Raw genomic sequence first — 22,046 nt, 5'->3', positions numbered from 1 at the left:
CACACACATGAAGGAGTCTACAGAGAACACACACATGAAGGAGTCTACAGAGAACACACACATGTACACGTCTACAGAGAACACACACATGAAGGAGTCTACAGAGAACACACACATGTAGGAGTCTACAGAGAACACACACATGAAGGAGTCTACAGAGAACACACACATGAAGGAGTCTACAGGGAACACACACATGAAGGAGTCTACAGGGAACACACACATGAAGGAGTCTACAGAGAACACACACATGAAGGAGTCTACAGAGAACACACACATGAAGGAGTCTACAGAGAACACACACATGAAGGAGTCTACAGAGAACACACACATGAAGGAGTCTACAGAGAACACACACATGTACACGTCTACAGAGAACACACACATGTAGATTCGTACAGAGTACGAGTCTACAGACTCAAAGCCCAAACCCACTTACGCTTTCACCACTGGACAATCAAACACTGACAAAACCACATCTGATAAAATTAGAAAAGCTCTACCACAATTTTGAGAAATACTATAAGAGCATTGAACCTTCTTTTCTGTCTACAATAATTCCTCCCCCCCATGTGCTTGTGCACCGCGAGTGGTCCCTGGTTGAGAAATATATATATATATTGATATTATACATATATGTGTATATATATATACATAACCTGAAAAAATAAATAATTTTTTTTTTATTTTTATTTTTTATTTTTTTTAACCTGAATTTTGTTACTGTATCATCTTCACCAAGCCTTGTTAAATAAATCCACTGCATGAATTGAAACACAGGTTCAATCAAAATGCAACATTTTTATTTTGATTTATTTGTCTGACCAGCAGATGGCAGCACTATGCAAGGATTCAGGCTCAACAACACTGAACATGTGCAGGGCTGCTCCACAAAGCCTAAAATGTATAAGCTTTTTTTTCTCAAAGTGGAGGTGAGTTTCCAGAATTAAAATAGCAATCTCACTTTGTAGCTTGATTATATGGCATATATTTCCAGTCTTCCCACTCAAATTCAGCCACTGGAAAGAGGCGTTCATTTAACATTTCTCTGCTTATCTGCCTGCCCCTGGTGACGTGTGGTACAGTTATGTTGCCAGCACTTGTCTGCATTAATCACTACTATTCAGAAAGACGACTCCTTTGAGCAAAACCAGGGTTTTCATATTCATCGATGCTGTGACAGTCTAGTAACTTCCAGTGATGCTGTCTCAGGACCCATCAGGTAAATGCAATATATAATACTTGCTACCAGTTTTCAGAAGTTGGATGTTCTGTGAAGAAAAAAGACCATGTGAACCTGTCAACTGCAAAATCATAATGTGTTATGAACCCTTTCCTAACTGTGAGTTGCTTTGGAAACCCTTTTATGGAAACAGTATTGCTTTTGCTGAATACATCCAGTATTACAATGTTTGCATAGGGTCTGCTGCCTCTGCTGGCACCGATGGGAATGAATCATGGTGCTCAGGCTGAATGATTACAATGAGCCCAGTGGAAATGTACATTCATTTTGTTATGTGAGATATTTAAGACAGAGAAGTCATCAATCTTTTCCGTACATAATCACAAATTGAACTGATAAGGCATCAAATATCAATGCTGAGGTGCCATAAGCAGGTTTATAAGCGACTGCTCTGCCGGCTATGTCCACTTTAATATCTGCTAATGAGAAGAGGAGTTGTGCATTATTGAAGGGGATCCTTTTCCTCAGAACACAGGCGTATCCTCCGGTCGGCCCCGCCTCGTCCCACTCTCTCGCCCCCCTCCGAGAGCTGCTGAATTCTTAATGACCACCAGGGCTCAGCTAATGGGTCTGAGGGGAACGGCAGCCAAAGGAGGAGACCAGCACAGATACACATGAGACGCGGGCCTGGATTTACTTAGCATTTTTAATTTCAACTGGAGAGTAGTGGTGGAGTTTGCATGACCAGAGTCATTAGTAAAAGCTCCTAAAAGATGTATTGAGGCTTTTCATAGGGCACACAAAACCCACCAATGTTGTAAGAAAAACATTTCTGAATTAGTATTTGGCTTCTCGGTATATTTCGTAATTTTCCACTGCATTTTCAAAGTCCATAAATCATCACGATCTCATCCTGCACACAAAGTGTGTCCATCGGGGCGCCATACAATTTGAAGGATGTCTTTAGCTGAAAGTGAAGGCTGGTTTTAACTGTTTTATAACTTATGTTTCCCACTACAACCTGCAGATGGCGCTCTTGGTCCAGTAGAACTCGCTTTAGAAAAATAGTAGAATTTGCTTCAGCTGCTATGACGTAAAAAAAATGTCAAATGTCAATGTTTTGTTCACTTGCTGATAAATGACATTTTGGATTTGACCTTCGCACTGTTCCCGCTCACCACAGCCGTTCCTCCTAATGGTGGAGCGGAGAAGCGGCCAGTGGATGGCGTCATGGTGGCGGATCATGTTACTGCTGTAAATCAGCTGTCACTGACAAACAGCCGCTGACTCATGTTTTCAGGAAGCACTCAGCTCCTCACACCTCATGTGCCCCACAGTGTGTGGAGGTCCTCTGGGACCCACTGCACTCAGGACACACCCTCTGTGTAGAACAATTAGATAAGCACTACACCTTACAACAATTAGTCCAGCACTTCACCCCCGCCAGCCATTCCCAACGTCCCCCTTATCGATCTGAAATTCTTATGGGCCCCCCCCCATAATAATAATTTATTATATTCTAAGGAATTATTTTACAGCTGAAAATACATAAAAAGCAACATCTGACTATGTTAATAGTTAAACACTGGTTTTAGGCATTATTATTATTATTTATTTTTTTCAATGTACTTGTTTTGTGAAAAAGCTTTGGGGGGGCCCCTGTTGTGCGTCTGAGGACCCCCAGAACTCACTTTGGGAACCACTGCAGTAGAGAATGGTGCTTTAGCCTCCATTGCTGAGGTGTCCCCTTTATTGCTTATTTTAAATCTATTCCTCCACTGCACATTCCAAACCATTTTGCTCTGGTGCCGGTGTTGCAACAGAAAGAGTCACTAGCACGCTCTGCGCCCCAGTATAACGTGTTAAACTCTTCTTCTTCGGGGCTTTTGCAGAAGGTCAATTGCAATAGTTTTGATGAGGCCCATGACCAAGCTCTGCTGGCTGACACCATGACCTCACAGCGATGTGCTGAGCAGCTCGTTCATACCCACGCCCTGACCTTCCACACCAAAGAGGAGTATGAAGTGCAATGGATCAACAACAACAACACTAGCACCCAGGCTTCCTCAGTGTGTTATTATCAAAAATGAACAACTCATCCAAAAGATTAGTCTCCAGTCTAAGAAGTTAATGAGGCTAATGAGAGCCTCCCTCAGGACACACATCTCCTCTGCCTCTGTTCACTTATTTATACAGATATGGATCAGCAGGACACAAGGTAATGGCCACGCTAATGTGGAAGAGGAGCTACTCCATCAACCTGACCTGAGGTTACCACAGGCACATTCATCGTCTGTCACAGCACACTTTCTTAGAAAAAGAAATAAGGCAAATGAATACACTATTAAATAGGTTGTAGGACATGAAAACTGCTTTGTTAAAGTTCGAAAAGTAAAACAAAACTAATAATGGACTAATTCTGAGTAGATGTTTGCAAAACAGACACGGGGTGCATACTGTCATTCGTATATTTGTTCTTATTTCTCAAGATTTACTTATCGAGAACAAGTAAAAACAAAAACAAATAATGAGCTAATAATCTCCTTGGCATGTTCTCACTGAGCTTCATAAGGTCTTTGTCCCTGAATGATTGAATAGTCTGTGAGGTCAAAACCATTTCTGTGACGCCATCATGACGCTCACTGAGAAAATGTCAAACCACAAAGCAGTAATCAAAGCAAAAGGCGGATATTTGGAAGAATCTATTTCAGCAGCATTCCATTACGTAATTCCATATGAGTTCATTCATAAACTAACGTCTTCTGTAAGAAGCTACAATTTAAATTGTCTTGGAATAAAAGAAAACCTTGGTCATTTACTTTTAAAAATCCTGTTCCTGTTCTCCTCATTTTGCAAACTAAGGGCTTTCTGGTTAAAGAGGGGAGGAATTTCATTGTTTACTTTCAAGTTACACTTTATCGCTCCTCACTTTGCAAACTTTAACTATTTACTTTCTCACATTTATTCATAATTACTTCACAGTTAGTCCATTATCAGTTCTATAGGGATCATTTCTCTCAGACAGGGTTGTAAAAAAAATCCCTCATGAGCTATTGCTATCTGTCATTCATTAATTTCTCCTTATATGCATTTTTTAGGTCTAAAGAGAGATATAAGATTATTTATGTTAGGAAATAATCTGAGAGCGCAGGATTAGTGGAGCTTGATCAGAATCATAGAACACACAATTATCAAACAGAAATGTGTTCAAACATCTTCAGACACAGAGCAGTGCATACGTTTGGACTTTCATTATGGCGAGATCCGTCAAAAATGATGGACGACTTTCAAAATGTTCTGTCAATGTAACCTCTGGTTCACGGTTAACGTGTGTTAGCTAGTGCATTATGGGTATGCCTCATCATCATGAAGTGTTGCGGATATGACAACTCTTTGTAAAGTGCGGAGGGGAGTTTCCACTGAGGAGATGGACTGCAGCTGTGGCTCTTTACAGATAAGATGAGAGGAGCGCGGTATCAGAAGCAGAGATGTCAAAGAGCCCAGCTGTGTGCTCTTCAGAAGGCCCACTGATGCCAAATGAAAGCACGGGAAATGGATATCAAAGGGTGACATTTTGCAGAAGCACGACAGAATAAACATTACGGCTGTAAACCATAAATAACATGACTGTTAGCCTGTCCTGACCAGCCTGAATGTGTAATCAAGTCGAGAAGCGATATTCAAGCGGAGGAGGTGGACAGGCAGAGCGACCCATGAAGCGCTGGACGGCACAAAAATGACACTGATGAAATGGCCCCAGGGTCGCCCTTTGAAGTGAACAGAAAGAAACGAAAGTCCTGACCAAACGCTCAAGCTCTGGAGATGGAAGGGGCGGATGGGTCGAAAACAGAGGACAAATCAGAGACAAAGAAGCACCTCACCTTACAGAGGAGGGCGAGGGCAAGACGCAAGAAGGAAGCAAATCTATCTTCACGCACAGTGGCTTGGATAAGTAGCTTAAATCTGATTACACGTACGATATTGCATTTTCATAAGGATGTTTTGGAAAAGGAAGCACCAGTGTGAGTTTCCAAGAACTTTAATCAGTCTGACATTGGGTGAAATATTTGTTTAAAAAGTGCCAAAGCAGATTAAAAGTTTGGCTGTGGTCGTCATTCAGGCATTCTCACTTTTCGTTCACTCCACATCAATCCATATCCCAGCGGGTACTAACTGCTTAAAGTCACAAACATCTCATTTGTTTGGCCTCTGAGTCTGACCCAAACTCAGAAAGATGAAGTAATATGCAGCCCTATTATTTGAGCCTGTCCCCCGCGCAGTGACTGGTCCGGGGAGAATAGTCTGGAGGAATTCAAACCTCTACGGAACAACAAGGTCAAACAGTGATGAAGAAAGAGCTTTCACATTCACAGCTTTCACACGACAGCGCAGAGGAATGCAGCCCGGCGCTGACTGTCCAAGCAGAAAATAACAAGTCTGTCATTTGCATCAGAGAATTAAGAAGCCTTTGTATTAATAAACTCCTCTTGAGCAAATCCCATTAAGAGCCCGCTGTGATAAGACACAGCTCTGGGCATGGGGCGTGTGTCTGGAGGTTCCTATCTGAATGAGAGACAGCTGCTCTTAGCTACAAGCAGATATTCAAATGTACAGGGTCACACTGGGCGCACAAGGTCTAGTCTCAACAGACATTTTAGCTTCAAAACTGGACATTTACATTTTTAAAATAGTATTAGTTTAGTTTACAAATCTGGATGAGGGCCCAAATATTAGATCACAATATGCAGAAAACATTTGTTACAACAACATAATTGGAGATATAATTGAGTCCAGACAAAATACTTAAAACCCACAGTATTCAACCAATGTGGTAACCTCATTTAAAGCTATTTTATTTCTTTGTATTCATCTCATTTCACTTGAATCTGTGTCATATCATATCTGGTGTCATTTGTTGGGGCTTTGTTTGTACACACAAAGAGAGCGTTTGGAAGAACTCTGTTCTGGTTTATTGATGGGACAGCACGATGGCGCAGCGGTTAGTGCTCTCACTTCACAGCAAGTCCCGGGTTCAGTCAGTCGGACGGGGCCTTTCTGTGGAGGTTACAGGTTCTTCCCTATTCCTGTGCAGGTTTTTGCCAGGTGCACAAAAACATGTATAACCTATTGTACATGTACTCCAGCCAAGTGATTCTGACCAGTAGCCAATGCTCCACATCTGGAGAAACAATTGCACAAACGAATGACATCATTTTTGAGCTATTCGGACACTATGTGGGGCCAACTTCACACTGGTTTTATTCAGGTCTCTTAAGACATTAAGCTTCTGAACACTTGGCTACTTAGTAATGTAAACGTCCATCCATCCATTTTCTTCCGCTTTATCCGGGGCCGGGTCGCGGGGGCAGCAGTCTCAGCAGAGATGCCCAAACTTCCCGGTCCACGCACACCTCCTCCAGCTGTTCTGGGGGGACCCCGAGGCGACACCAGGCCAGCTCGGAGACATAGTCCCACCACCGTGTCCTGGGGCTTCCACGAGGCCTTGTCCCACTGGGACATGCCTGGAACACCTCCCGCAGGAGGCGACCAGGAGGTATCCGGATCAGATGCCCGAGCCAACTCAGCTGCTCCTTTCGACGTGAAGGAGCAGCGACTCTACTCTGAGCTCCTCCCGGGTAACTGAGCTCCTCACCCGATCTCGAAGGGTGCGCCCAGCCACCCTGCGAAGGAAACTCATTTCGGCCGCTTGTATTCGCGATCTTGTCCTTTCGGTCATTACCCAAATCTCATGACCATAGGTGAGGGTGGGAACGTAGATCGATCGGTAAATCGAGAGCTTTGCCCCCCGACTAATGTGAACGTAAGTAAGCAAAGTTTGATTTTCAGAACAAGGTTCCGCTTCCTCTCCAATGAAGGCATCACAGGTAAAGACATGACTGTGATTCATGGAGCGTTTAGGCGCCTGAGTTTATGCTACTTCTTAACCATCTGCCCTGACTCTAGTCCTAATCTGCAGCGTGCATTATTTAAAGAACATCACCAGAGTCCATTCTCTCTCGGGCCAACACGCAGACGTAGTCGTATCCACTACTGTAATGCCCTGCTTTCTGCTCTTCCCAAAAAGAATACCCAAAACTCAGCAGCTCGTGTCCTGACGAAGACCAGGAGGCGGGACCACATTACACCGGTTTTAGAATCGCTGCATTGGCCCCGTGTGTTTCAGGATCGATTTTAAAGTTTGTTTTTTTTAATGGTTTTTAAATGTCTTAATGGTTTGGGCCCTTCTAATGTTTCAGAACTACTTTTACCTTATGAACCTTCTGGCAGGGGTCTCCTAGTTATTCCTAAAAAAAAGAATCATGGCCCTCGCCTCTGGAACGGCCTGAGGAGGAGTTCAGGACCGCAAAGAACGTTTAACAGAAAAAAGATTTTTAAGAGCAGGCTCAAGACCCACCATCCATGCTTAGCTTGATATAGATTTATGTAGTCCTGATTATTTATATATGTATTTATGTGGATCATTTATCATGATGATTACTGATTTTTTATATTTATTTCAAGCTTCCTTAATTGCTTTTACTTCTGGATTTTAAACTCTTTTGAGTGTTTTTATATTTTTAGGCTATCCCAGTGTTTCCTCTAAAGGGGCCTTCTGCCTCGGGAGCAGTGATAGGCTGTGGCTGTGGGTGCTGTTCTGTGGGTGCTCAGGTGGAGGTGCGGGTGCTCAGGTGGAGGTGTGGGTGCTCAGGTGGAGGTGCGGGTGCTCAGGTGGAGGTGCGGTGTCTCTGTGTCTCTGTTCTGTGGGTGCTCAGGTGGAGGTGTGGGTGCTCAGATGGAGGTGTGGGTGCTCAGGTGGAGGTGTGGGTGCTCAGATGGAGGTGTGGGTGCTCAGATGGAGGTGTGGGTGCTCAGGTGGAGGTGTGGGTGCTCAGGTGGAGGTGTGGGTGCTCAGGTGGAGGTGCGGGTGCTCAGGTGGAGGTGCGGTGTCTCTGTGTCTCTGTTCTGTGGGTGCTCAGGTGGAGGTGTGGGTGCTCAGATGGAGGTGTGGGTGCTCAGGTGGAGGTGCGGGTGCTCAGGTGGAGGTGTGGGTGCTCAGGTGGAGGTGTGGGTGCTCAGGTGGAGGTGTGGGTGCTCAGGTGGAGGTGCTCAGGTGGAGGTGTGGGTGCTCAGGTGGAGGTGCGGGTGCTCAGGTGGAGGTGCTCAGGTGGAGGTGTGGGTGCTCAGGTGGAGGTGCTCAGGTGGAGGTGTGGGTGCTCAGGTGGAGGTGCTCAGGTGGAGGTAGAAGCAGGGAGTCCAGCTTCCTGATGCCTTGTGAATAAAGCTGTTTGTCAGTGGAGTGTCCTGAATGGAGGGGAGAGGACCCGCAGAGCTGCTCTCACGATGCGCTGGAGGCAGTGCGGGCACCGTGCCACACAGTGATGGAGCTGGTCAGGGTGCTCTCTATCGTCCCTCTGTAGAAGAACCACACAGTGATGGAGCTGGTCAGGATGCTCTCTATCGTCCCTCTGTAGAAGAACCACACAGTGATGGAGCTGGTCAGGATGCTCTCTATCGTCCCTCTGTAGAAGAACCACACAGTGATGGAGCTGGTCAGGATGCTCTCTATAGTCCCTCTGTAGAAGAACCACACAGTGATGGAGCTGGTCAGGATGCTCTCTATAGTCCCTCTGTAGAAGAACCACACAGTGATGGAGCTGGTCAGGATGCTCTCTAGTCCCTCTGTAGAAGAACCACACAGTGATGGAGCTGGTCAGGATGCTCTCTATAGTCCCTCTGTAGAAGAACCACAAAGTGATGGAGCTGGTCAGGATGCTCTCTATAGTCCCTCTGTAGAAGAACCACACAGTGATGGAGCTGGTCAGGATGCTCCTCTCTAGTCCCTCTGTAGAAGAACCACACAGTGATGGAGCTGGTCAGGATGCTCTCTATCGTCCCTCTGTAGAAGAACCACACAGTGATGGAGCTGGTCAGGATGCTCTCTATCGTCCCTCTGTAGAAGAACCACACAGTGATGGAGCTGGTCAGGATGCTCTCTATAGTCCCTCTGTAGAAGAACCACACAGTGATGGAGCTGGTCAGGATGCTCTCTATAGTCCCTCTGTAGAAGAACCACACAGTGATGGAGCTGGTCAGGATGCTCTCTATAGCCCCTCTGTAGAAGAACCACACAGTGATGGAGCTGGTCAGGATGCTCTCTATAGTCCCTCTGTAGAAGAACCACACAGTGATGGAGCTGGTCAGGATGCTCTCTATCGTCCCTCTGTAGAAGAACCACACAGTGATGGAGCTGGTCAGGATGCTCCTCTCTAGTCCCTCTGTAGAAGAACCACACAGTGATGGAGCTGGTCAGGATGCTCTCTATCGTCCCTCTGTAGAAGAACCACACAGTGATGGAGCTGGTCAGGGTGCTCTCTATCGTCCCTCTGTAGAAGAACCACACAGTGATGGAGCTGGTCAGGATGCTCTCTATCGTCCCTCTGTAGAAGAACCACACAGTGATGGAGCTGGTCAGGATGCTCTCTATCGTCCCTCTGTAGAAGAACCACACAGTGATGGAGCTGGTCAGGGTGCTCTCTATCGTCCCTCTGTAGAAGAACCACACAGTGATGGAGCTGGTCAGGATGCTCTCTATAGTCCCTCTGTAGAAGAACCACACAGTGATGGAGCTGGTCAGGATGCTCTCTATCGTCCCTCTGTAGAAGAACCACACAGTGATGGAGCTGGTCAGGATGCTCCTCTCTAGTCCCTCTGTAGAAGAACCACACAGTGATGGAGCTGGTCAGGATGCTCCTCTCTAGTCCCTCTGTAGAAGAACCACACAGTGATGGAGCTGGTCAGGATGCTCTTTATCGTCCCTCTGTAGAAGAACCACACAGTGATGGAGCTGGTCAGGACGCTCTCTATCGTCCCTCTGTAGAAGAACCACACAGTGATGGAGCTGGTCAGGATGCTCCTCTCTAGTCCCTCTGTAGAAGAACCTCACAGTGATGGAGCTGGTCAGGACGCTCTTTATCGTCCCTCTGTAGAAGAACCACACAGTGATGGAGCTGGTCAGGATGCTCTCTATAGTCCCTCTGTAGAAGAACCACACAGTGATGGAGCTGGTCAGGATGCTCTTTATCGTCCCTCTGTAGAAGAACCACACAGTGATGGAGCTGGTCAGGATGCTCCTCTCTAGTCCCTCTGTAGAAGAACCACACAGTGATGGAGCTGGTCAGGATGCTCCTCTCTAGTCCCTCTGTAGAAGAACCACACAGTGATGGAGCTGGTCAGGATGCTCTCTATCGTCCCTCTGTAGAAGAACCACACAGTGATGGAGCTGGTCAGGATGCTCCTCTCTAGTCCCTCTGTAGAAGAACCACACAGTGATGGAGCTGGTCAGGATGCTCTTTATCGTCCCTCTGTAGAAGAACCACACAGTGATGGAGCTGGTCAGGACGCTCTCTATCGTCCCTCTGTAGAAGAACCACACAGTGATGGAGCTGGTCAGGATGCTCCTCTCTAGTCCCTCTGTAGAAGAACCTCACAGTGATGGAGCTGGTCAGGACGCTCTTTATCGTCCCTCTGTAGAAGAACCACACAGTGATGGAGCTGGTCAGGACGCTCTTTATCGTCCCTCTGTAGAAGAACCTCACAGTGATGGAGCTGGTCAGGATGCTCTCCATAGTCCCTCTGTAGAAGTTGCACATAACCCTGGCTCTTCTCAACTTGCAGAGAAAGTAGAGACGCTGATGACTTTTCTTGGCCAGTGATGTCGTCTGCATGGTGTGATGTGCACAACCAGGAACAGCAGAGGAGCATACTGGACTCTTCAAAAGTCCACAACAATCTCTTTTGTCTTCTCCACATTTAGAGAGATTGTTCTGTGTGCACCACATGGCCAGACTGCTCACTCACTCCTGTAGTTTGACTCGTCTCTGTTGCTGATGAAGCCCACCACTGTTGTGTCGCCTGCAAACTTGATGCAGAGGTAACTACATTTGAATAGCTAACTTACAAGGGAATCCTTCCTAACAGATAGATAGATATAAATACTTTATTGTCAGATCCGAGGATCTGAAATTTGCTTTGCAAAGTTCAGCTGCTCCGTATCAAGACAAATACAAAGACATACAGACAGAAGACATTTCACAAAGACATGAAAAACAACTGTCCACTTGCCATGACACACTTTGAGTTTATGAGTTAAGCTCCTCATGCCGTTTCGGGAAAGACTGAGGAGTTCCTCAATCAGAACCTGTTAAAGCGTGGCACACTGTACTGCCCCCGGGTGGTCACAGCACATACTGTATTTAGGGTTCAGAATGTGGCTGGGGTCTGATGAGATCTTCTTAGCTGTGATGTGTTATCGTACTGTCCATCCAAAGGCTGTCTGACAATCTTTGAGCAGATTCTAACCAAGTGTCTAATGAATAACAGCGCAGTAGGGATTGACGGACCGTTATTTGGTTCCAGGTGGTTTGAAGTACTCCACTAAACTACACAACACAATAACAGGCCATGGCAGCGACAGAACGAAAGAGGAGTCTTGACTGGAACTATTTTACATTGACAATTTAAATGAGCAGCAACGAGGTAGTGTGCGTGATCAATAAGGCAGTTAAATAGGTCTGATTCTCAAGTTTTTCATCTCTACACGTGAGAACCGACCATTGATGTGATCAGGGCAGCTAGCAAAGGTGAGTGTGATTGTTGTTGTTTTTTTACAGAGGCAGCCTATCTATGAAAGGTGCAGCTGTCTCTGACAGACGTGACTGGCTGGTTCAGCTGCTGATGTGCATGATGTGCTTGTTTTGAGTGGGCATGTGTCTGTGGCTCCATCTGAGTGAGTGACAGTCGTGTTAATAGGACTTGAGCAGAGACGTTCTCCAGAGCCAGAGGCGGTCACTCAGGGCACACACTGGAGAAGAACGCTGCTGTTATTCTGAACAACACATAAATCACGGAAGATATAGCTTTGAGCCATTTTACAGCGTTTATTTACACATTGTTTCAGCATTGTATTACGATGACTGTTAGCTTATGATTTATGTTTAATCTAGGAGCCTTCCTGTGTGTATTTTATTTCATGTTATTATTTACCTGCTCAGCAGATCGCCTCATCGGCTGAGGCCGGTGAGTTAATTATGTATGCACAGGTACATACTCTGGCTCCCAGTCACACGGCACAGTGAATGGTGCTACAGAAGGGATCAGGCCTCACCTCACGGTTACCCGACTCTGAAGGACTTTGAGCATCTGGACAGTGCTCAACAGGACCGGTGAGAGTCATCCATTATTATTACTGTTTTCGCAATTGGCGTGCCTGCATGGGGGCGCGCTATGACCCTGCGTGAATAGTTTTTGTGCCTTTTGCAGGGCTTTTTGGGGCCAAGAGACGGAATTGCACTTGGTGTAATGCTATTGAACATTCAAGTGATAGTCTAGAAGTTTGCAAAGTGAGGGGAGATCGAGTGAAATCTCAAAGTAAACAATCAAATCCCTCCCCTCTTTAACCAGAAAGCCCTTCTTAGGTTGCAGAACGAAGCAGAAACAGAATTTTCAACAGTAAATGATCAAGCTCCTCCCCCTCCCTCCTGATTGGACCTGACAGGCTGGTTCACAGGAGAAGCTCGCTTCATTGTTCAAGGCGGGAGGATACCAGACTCAACTTAGTTGCTGAGTTCTGGGAAGGAGAGACTTTACAAAAAGATACAAAGACCAGGTCCACTAAATATTTCAGTAGTGCATAGGGGTGTAATGGTTCACGGGGATGTATTGAACCGTTTCGGTTCGGCCTGTTCGGTTCGGTCCACTTGCGTACTGTTTCGGTGTATTATTTTGACTAAATAATGTACATTTATTATTAGCGTCATATTAAGTGCCGCGGAACAAAGTTCCTACGCGAGTTTCCGCACGGACGCTATTGAGTGACGTACATTGAAGCTGCATGAGCAGCTGAGAGAAACGGCGTCATGGCAACAGCGAAAGAGAAGCCAGAGCTTGAAGACATCATTAAAACTCATGACGGGGCAGACGAGTGGATAAATCCAAAGTTGTGCCGACATTGTTCCACGGAGATCGGGTTTGCAGCAGGAAACACATCAAACATGTTAACGCACTTAAAACGGCCTCATCCGAGTGTGAAAACCACGTCTACTGAAGAAAAGCAGCCGTGTGCAAACACCGCTAACGTCGGCATCAAACAACCCCTGTCCAGTAGTTCGGATCAGGCAAAAGCAGTCATATAGGTGTTTTCATTGCTACGGATTTGCACCATATTCAGGTGTTGAAGGCGCTGGCTTTAAGTATTTGATTAAAAGTCTTGAGCCTCGCTACAATATCCCATCACGTCCGCACTTCAGCCAAAAAGTTACACCAGCACTTTATGAAAAAGCTCAAACTGATGTGAACAAGCTATGAGTGGCTGACTGTATCACTTACTTACAGTATTTACATTTTTATTTTAAATGTTACAAAATGTGTATTTCATTCTAAGAGTGCAATTTATTTAAAATATCACCCAAATGGGTCGCTTTTATTTATTTTATGCAAGAATTCTATTGTGTATTGGCAGCTTTTCAAAAGAAATATTTTGTTAGTTCTTATTTATTTCTACCGAAAATTAACCGAACCGAGCCCTCCAAAACTGTGAACCGAACCCACTACAATTTTAGCGTCCCGTTACACCCCTAGTAGTGCAGTGGAGCATCCAAGAGCCCTTTCGCAAACCAAAGTTTCACAACATCAAAACCCTATCCCCACTGTGAACATGGAGCAGGAGCATCATGGTGTGGGGCTGCTCTGTTGCCTCAGGGCCTGGACAAGGTGATATCATCAAAATGAATTCACAAGTCACCATATTTTGCAGAAAAACCTGAGACATTCAGAACAGCATGTGAATAAGTGAGTACACCCCTGTATAGCTGGCTCACCTTTTGTAGCAAGAACTGCTTTCCTGTCGTTGCAGATTAGATGCTCACAACGCTCAGGATGAATCTGGATCATTCCTCTTTACAAAACTGCAGCAGTTCAGTGAGATTCAGGGGTGTACTTACTTATTCCACGCTCTCTTGTGAATGTTTACATCTTATGGCCCAAAAAAATATGATCACATTTTATAAGAAATTTAGGTAGAAATGTGAGAATTCCACTCAGTGTACTCACTTTTTCCTTCCACTGCAGTGTAGGGACCTTATATTCACTCCACACGGACTGACCACCACCATTCGTTCACGCACACAAATCATTCATTCTGGCCTATTGTACATGTTTTTAGTGGTAGGAGAAACCAGAGTACCCGGAGGAAATCTACGCAGACAAAGGGAGAACATGCAAACTCCACACAGAAAGGCCCCGTCCGGGTGGGAATGGACCCTTCTAACTGTGAAGCGCAAACTGCTAAATTACTGTAATCCACTCGCCTGATTCGGTTCGGACGTGAAAACTGACACCACTGGGAGAATAAGATGCTACTCCAAGGACATCACATATACGCTGCATGCCAAATTAATACGCAGATTTGTTTTTTTTCATTCTAAATGTTTGTGTTTTGTTTTTTCTCTCGTGGAAGTCTGTAAACTGGATTAGGCGTAATAAGTTTTCACTTCAGCCTAAACTCTTTCGGTCATGTTGTACACTTTTTTTGGGGGATATTTGTTTAACGTTTAAGGAATGAAGTGACCGAATAAACTACTACTACTACTACTACTACCATATTGTTATTTCTTTCTGCACATTTGCAAACTTCAAACAGTGCAAAATTGAAAGGCTGTTGGATTGAAGTGTCCCAGGTGATGCCGATGAGAGAAAGTATGGTTAAAGCAGTCAAAGCAGGTCCGCGCTCTGAATAAAGTGTGCAGAATTATTATGCAGCCATGTTCCCTCACCAACAATGATAAGGAAAAAATGTCTGAAAAAGTCACAAATTGTTCATCAGAGAAATATCAACAAATATTGGGACAGCACCACAGAACCATGAAACCAACAGCCAACAGGGACACAAGAAGTGAAATGAACACAAAGTAACTGTCAAAAATCAGGCATAACGCTCAGGATTCCATTATCAACCAGTGCAGTCAATTTCAGCAGCTGTAACTGACCTGAAGTGTCCAGAAGTGTTCAGTGCTTAGAGACTTTTACAATGTGAGAAAAATGGAAACACAACCACTATTGATCAAGGCACATGAGATGAACATATTATCATATGTTCAGACTGTGTCAGGAATGATCTAAAGGCAGATCTTTCAAAGGTTTTATGGACTGATGTTTCTCTCATTGCAAACAACGCCATCACCTGGGACACTTCAATCCAACAGCCTTTCAATTTTACACTGTTAAAAAAATGGGAAAAAATGAACAATATGGCCGAATGTGCATTGTAATTGTGCACACAGTGTACATCTTATTAGTACCTTAACGACCTCTCAAAGGCAATATCAAGATAAGGTCTGTGATCCAATCAAGTGGCGACAGCCCTGTCCATCACTACACGCCAGTCCCCTCTTTCCGTCGCTGGGACGTGACCCTTTAAACGACGCTAATGGCTTCATACTTTTGCTTGGTTTGCATGTTCAGACAAATTAGAGCGAATGGATGAGGAGTGTGCCTGTGTCAGCCTCTCAGCGAGGAGCTAATGTGCTCATGTCCCGGTGTGAGGACATCTGCGCGCCCACCTGCTCTGTGCACGCTGCGGGGAGGGGGGGAGTGTGGGAGGGGGGGTGTCAACAGCTCGACCTTGGGCACAAAATACACATCCGTCACATGCACACAGTTGTAAAGAAGAGAGCTGCTCAGAGACGACAGATTGCTGCGGCGGATGAGGCTGTAGACGTACATGTTGTGAACACAGCTGTGCCGACGTCCACACGGCTGGATTCACTGGGGGGGTGAGGTGGTGAAGCAATGACTGGACTCACGCAGAGGTAAAACTGGTGTTAAAAGTTGAAGTGAATATCTGCACTTGGGTTTGCGGCTTGTTGATACGCACTGAAGGTGAGTCCGAACTACAACAGTGATAAATAATTAGTATGAGAATAGGGTTTATACAGGCAGAAGCAAGTCAAATGGAGAGCTTTTTAATGCCCCAATCAAATACTGTATTTTAATGCCACAAACGCAAAAAGATTTTTGATCATTTCATCAAACAGGAAATGCCAAAAATGTGGTGAAATATGTGTTAGACCATGCTATTTTGTTGTAACTTCATATTGTAAAAAATGTTGAGCAATGGCAAAATTTTCCAATAAATTCAGATTTCTGTCTGAAACTACTTTAATGCTTTTTGATCACATTTACGGCCTTGAGTTTTTACTCTTAAAGGGCATGATGCATGTTGGTTATTTATATGCTCACTACTGCCACCTCAGGTCTGACGCGTAACTGCAGTCTCTATATTCAGCTCGTGCTTTGAGTGACAGTGCAGGATTTTAGAGGCAGTTGTGGTGAACAGGTCTGAGCTCATTCTACACATTAAGACATTGCTGGAACATGTAGGGGGAGGAAAATACATTATTTTAACATTTTTAAACTCCTTATAGTCCCTTTCATGCATGCAGGAAGGGGAGTTGCGCGTTTTCAAATGTTCCGAGTGCTAAAGCCCCCCAAAAAATGTAAAGGGGAGCACATCAGTAGTTCATATATCCAGACAGAGATACTCACATATTTCTTTATTTGGTTACAACATAGAGTGAACGCTAACGTGTTTCGGCACTAGCCCTCCTCAGAGCGTCCCTTTAATGCTTTCTAATGTCCACAGAAACCCTGGATGCACCAGGGCTTTCCAAAATACTCCACAAGCCAGTGGTATAGTCAACATCAGTGTTTCTGAACGTCGAGAGCTTTTCCCAGAAACCATTTCTTTCAAAAATATCTACTTAAAATGATTCAAATGATTTCAGCTTTGTCAGCTTATTAAACAATCATTTCAAAGAAAATACTGTATTTTACATTATATATAACAAATTAAATTCTGTTTTGGGTCACAGCTAGTGATTATATGGTGATAGTGGGTCCCGACACCTTACCAGTTGAGAACCACTGGTCTACATGATATGCAGGTAAATGCCATATAACCATATGCTCACGACAAATGGAGGAAAAGTCTGTATCACAGCAAAGTCATTTTTGAGTTCTCTGTCCATGTAGAGCCAACACTTCATTTCGATCAGGGACTGGCATTGCACCTCTCTCTCTCTGTCCCTCACATCGGCAGGGCAGGTGAAACAGGACAAGCAAAGTCATCCTACAAATGTCTCACTGTTTGAATATTATTGTAACAACAAGCCCTAAATGAAGGCAGCTTTGCTTAGTTTTGTTTTCGCTTATGTCCACAGGCTTATTTGCATAAACTCTGGGTCGCTGTTGAAATGAACTTTCGCTCATCTCTCCCCACACTGCCTCGCTCTCATCCTACAGGAGCAGGAGCAGCCCATGTTTTTCAAAAGCTTTTCAAGATATTGTCAGTCAGATCCAAACATATTGGGACCTTGACTCAGTCCTTATGTTTTGGCTCTATAAACCACCACAATTGATTTCAAATGAAACAACAAAGATGTGCTTAAACTGCAGACTTTCAGCTTTCATTTGAGGCTATTCACATCCAAATCAGACGGTGTAGGAATAACAATAAGTTTGTCAAGGGACCAAAAGTAAGGAGACTGTTGACTGTGATCTCGAAATTACGACTTTTAAACTCCTACTACGAGTTTAAATCTTGAAATTATGAGCTTAAAGGAACAGGCCACCATTTTTCCATGCTGAGATCTGTTCTTACCTGAGCTTAGACGAGTTGATCCGTACCTGTAAGGCCATACTTCAACAACATATTCACCATCTATACGGTTGGATATTTCAACTCGACTATGACCTTGGACATCATACATTTCCAAGAATAATGACATTGGAAGCATTATTTTACCATTTATTTGTTTTACAACTACCCCTAGCTGTGTAGAGCAACCACAGAAAATATTATACACATTAGCACGCACTATTTATTATTGCAGAAATGCAAATGGGCCCTTGATGTTTTACTCAAGTAACGGTGACTAAATGTGTTGAATATGAGGAAACTTCTCTGAGACGACGCACGACGATTTTCACTCAAAATGTACTCAAAATTCATGAAGTGATTGCTACTACTGTACTTCTAAAACTATACACTATGTTACTTCTGTGCCTACTTTGAAGGAGTGATGTGATTCTGGGAGGTTAATGCGGTTTCGAAAGATCTGACTCGGCAACAACACGGGAATGCTCTGAGCAGGAGAACCAGAGAACACCGACTGGACTGACAGCAAAGTACCCACAGATGCATCGCTAGGCTTTGTAGGATGTGCTCTTACTAGTTTAAAAAAACTCTACCACTCATTCCAATCCTCATCTGAAAAATAAGAACCTCCAAAATCCAGTCACAAACCTTTAACCAAAACCAAACATGTAATAAACAGCTTTTACATCAAATATTTGAACGTGTTTGCATCATATCTGGGGACACAGACGAGTCATGTTTGTGAAATATTTTCCAACAATTTACATCAAAGATAGAAAAGCTGACCCAAACTTGAGGAAGTACTGTTACTTTCACCTGCACAGAAAAGTAAGGGGTGGTAAACCTGCACTAACCTGTGCAAATAGCTGTTTGAGTGTAAGTCAATCTCTGCTAATGCGGCTCTGAATGCCACATATATCCTCTTCCCGCAGTAAAGCTTTGGATTTGACAAAACAGTAATTATCATGAAGCACGTTCAGAGTGCGAGAGTGAGAGTGGAACAGCACAAAAGCCGCTCTGGGGAGTCTGACAGTTCCCCATCCGGCGAGTAAAGCCGGGGTAAACACAGAATGCACTGAATCTCCGCTCTCAAACGGCAGCGCTGCTCTCTGGGCCTAAACACTGTGAGTCATCTTTGTAGCGAAGGATTTGAGGGCTGTTTGTGGATCTGCATGCCACTGTGTGGAGTGTACAAAAGCTTACCAGTTCTGCAGCAGCGAGCGCCAAAACAAAGGGAAGTTTACTTATTCCAGGTGACGGATGTAGTATTACTGGGAACTCAGGCACCGACACAAAACCTAACACCAACAGTCTATCATTAAAGAGCTCTATATCTGCTCAACTGCATTTTTATTTGTTTTTGCCCATTTTAGAAAGCTGTTCCCTCAGGGAAATCCTTTCTTTTAATGGAATTAAAAGAGTGTACCCACATTTTCCTGAAATCAACATGGGAACCAGGAAATCTTGTTGTAACCCCTAACCCTAAGTTGGAATTGTTCATTGCTGTCAAAACTCATTTGTAACTTCGTTTATGCATTCACCCCTGTTTCAGCAGGCTATTTGTTCTTAGCATCAGTACTCCTTTCCACTGGTTTATGACATCCAAACCAAAAGGGGAAAAAAAGCTGATCAAAGTCTGATAAAAAGATCGGATTTTGTTGAGAGATATAAAAGGTTCACTGTTTTTGAGTGGCAGGAGTGGACCTGAGTTTGTGACTGCAGGTGGAAGCAGAGGGAGAAGGTTAAGGAAGAGTTCGGTTTACTGACATGGAATGCCCAAACAGAAAAAGCTAGCAAACAGGTCAGTGCTTGATTAAATATGACAAATCAATAGTTTGTGATCCGGACATTCTAGAATGCCATGTGATAATGTGAGTTGGAGCAGGGTCCGATAATCAATGGGAGAGACACAGTTTATAAAAGTCCTTTCATTCATCATTTGGAATAGAGAAGACGCTGGACTTTGGGACAGTTTCTGTTTCATGTGGATAGGTCCAGCCATTACAGAGATAACAACCATAAGTCCAAAATTCATTTTTTCGTGTATTTTCTTTTTTACCACAATAGAATTCTCAGAATGTTGTGATGTCATGTGAATAGTACACAGCCTATTTCCTTCATCAAATCGTTCCCAGGCAAACTGCTCTAGGTGGACCCAGGTTGGAACATCTTCGAGCCCCTTTGGAAGCTCTTTGTTTTTCAGTAAATTAGGAAAGACGGAACATAACTCGAGATAGAATATTTCAAATCTTTTCTCTATCTCACAGTAACAGAACATATGCCAGAAGAAAGTTTAATTTTCATTCCAACCCTGCTTATTTTTAGAAATGTAATTAATAGAGGCAAAAGATAAAAGGCTGGGATTCTTGACAAAGCCTAGGTGTGCTGAGAATCTAAAAGAGTTTGACATTATTCCCTCTCCTAACGTGGTGGAATCAGGCCAAAGGATGGGGAGGCAGAGAAGTAATTAGAAGGAGTGGCCTGGCTGCTGTCTGATGGAGCGCAGCGTGATTAAAGACCAGAGGAAATGACACTATCCACGTCCAAAAGCTCGTCGCAAGGACTCAACCTTTTGGGGGGGAATATGATAGCAATTTTTCAGTTCCTATTGCACATTTGAAATAAGGGCAATAGTATTGTGCAAAAATCGATCTTATAGTTTAACTATGTTGTTCCTTCGGCCCTTCCGACCGCCCCTAACCACTCGATTACACACATACCACATTCATATAAAGGATTCCACACGCCAATCAAATAATACGAGCCTCTCTACCATCTGAGCCACTGAAACAAACTGAGGCTATATCCACACCAGGCACTGTGGTGCTACCAAAGAAAATAGAACAAGGCTGTAGATAGCACAAGCGCTGCAAACTTTCTGAATGAGAAACAAAACTCTGCTGAATATGAAACTTCTTAATGATCTGCAGAAGAGACAAGGAGGTGAATTTCTTTTTCATTCGTCACGGGACTAAAGCAAAAACACTGTCAGTGACCGTGACACTGCTTGTCCAAAACACATAGACTGCATTTTTTTCTCATTGTCTGACATGAAACCAGAATGGCCTTTTTTAGGTCAATTAGAATTAAAAAAATAATAATTCTATTTGTCAAATACCAGAAGAATGAGAGATAGAATTTTTTATACGTTTTTTTTATTTTTTATTACTTTTTACAAAGCCAAAGGTTTGTCTTTAAACTGTATAACTTGGGTCAAACATTTTGGATATACTCCCCATGCTTCTCACAATAGTTGGCAGGAGTTTTGGTACGTTCCTCCAAACAGAACTGGTGTAACTGAGACATTTGTAGCCAATGGGTGCCTATGCATTTTCAGCTCTGCCCATACATTTACAACTGGATTAAGATCAGGACTTTGTGATGACCACTTCAACACATTGGCTTTGTTATCATTAAGCCACTTTGTAACCAGTATTGGCTGTATGCTTTGGGTCATTGTCCATTTAGAAGACCCATCTGTGCCCAAGCTTTTACTTCCTGGCTGATGTCTTAAGATGTTGCTCCAATATTTCCACATAGAGTTCTTTCTTCATGATGTCATTTATTTTGTGCACAAGTCTCTCCCACAGCAAAACAACCCCACAGCATGATGCTGACCCCCGTATTTCACAGTTGGGATGGTGTTCTCAGGCTTTTTCCTCCAAATGTGACGATAGTCATTATGGCCAAAAAACTACATTTTTTGTTCCGGCAGAGTACAGGATTTGTCTCCAAAAATTAAAGTCTTCATCCCTGTGTGCATTTGCTGGCGATTCTGGCTTTTTGATGTTTCTTTTGGAGTAAGAGCTTCTTCCTGCAGAGTTCAGGACTTTATTCACTCTGGATGACAAACTCTTACCAGCATCTTCACCAGGTCTTTTGCATTTGTTCTTGGGTTGATCTTCACATTTCAGACACAGCACGTTCACCTGTGGGACACAGAACCCGCCTTCTTTCTGATCTGAATGATGACTGGACATTTCCATCAGTTTTATACTTAATTGTATATATACTTAATTGTATTTGTTTGAACCAATGAACGTGGCACTAGGGCTGAAACATTGATTATTCAAAAAGTGGACAACGATTTTAGCAATCAATTAATTTTTTTCTAGTAAATACAGACTTAAACAGAGCAAAAATGACATGAAC

The sequence above is a fragment of the Gobius niger genome (genome assembly GCF_951799975.1).
Source record: "Gobius niger genome assembly, chromosome: 21".
Classification (NCBI taxonomy): Eukaryota; Metazoa; Chordata; class Actinopteri; order Gobiiformes; family Gobiidae; genus Gobius; species Gobius niger.
This window is presented reverse-complemented; position numbering follows the sequence as displayed.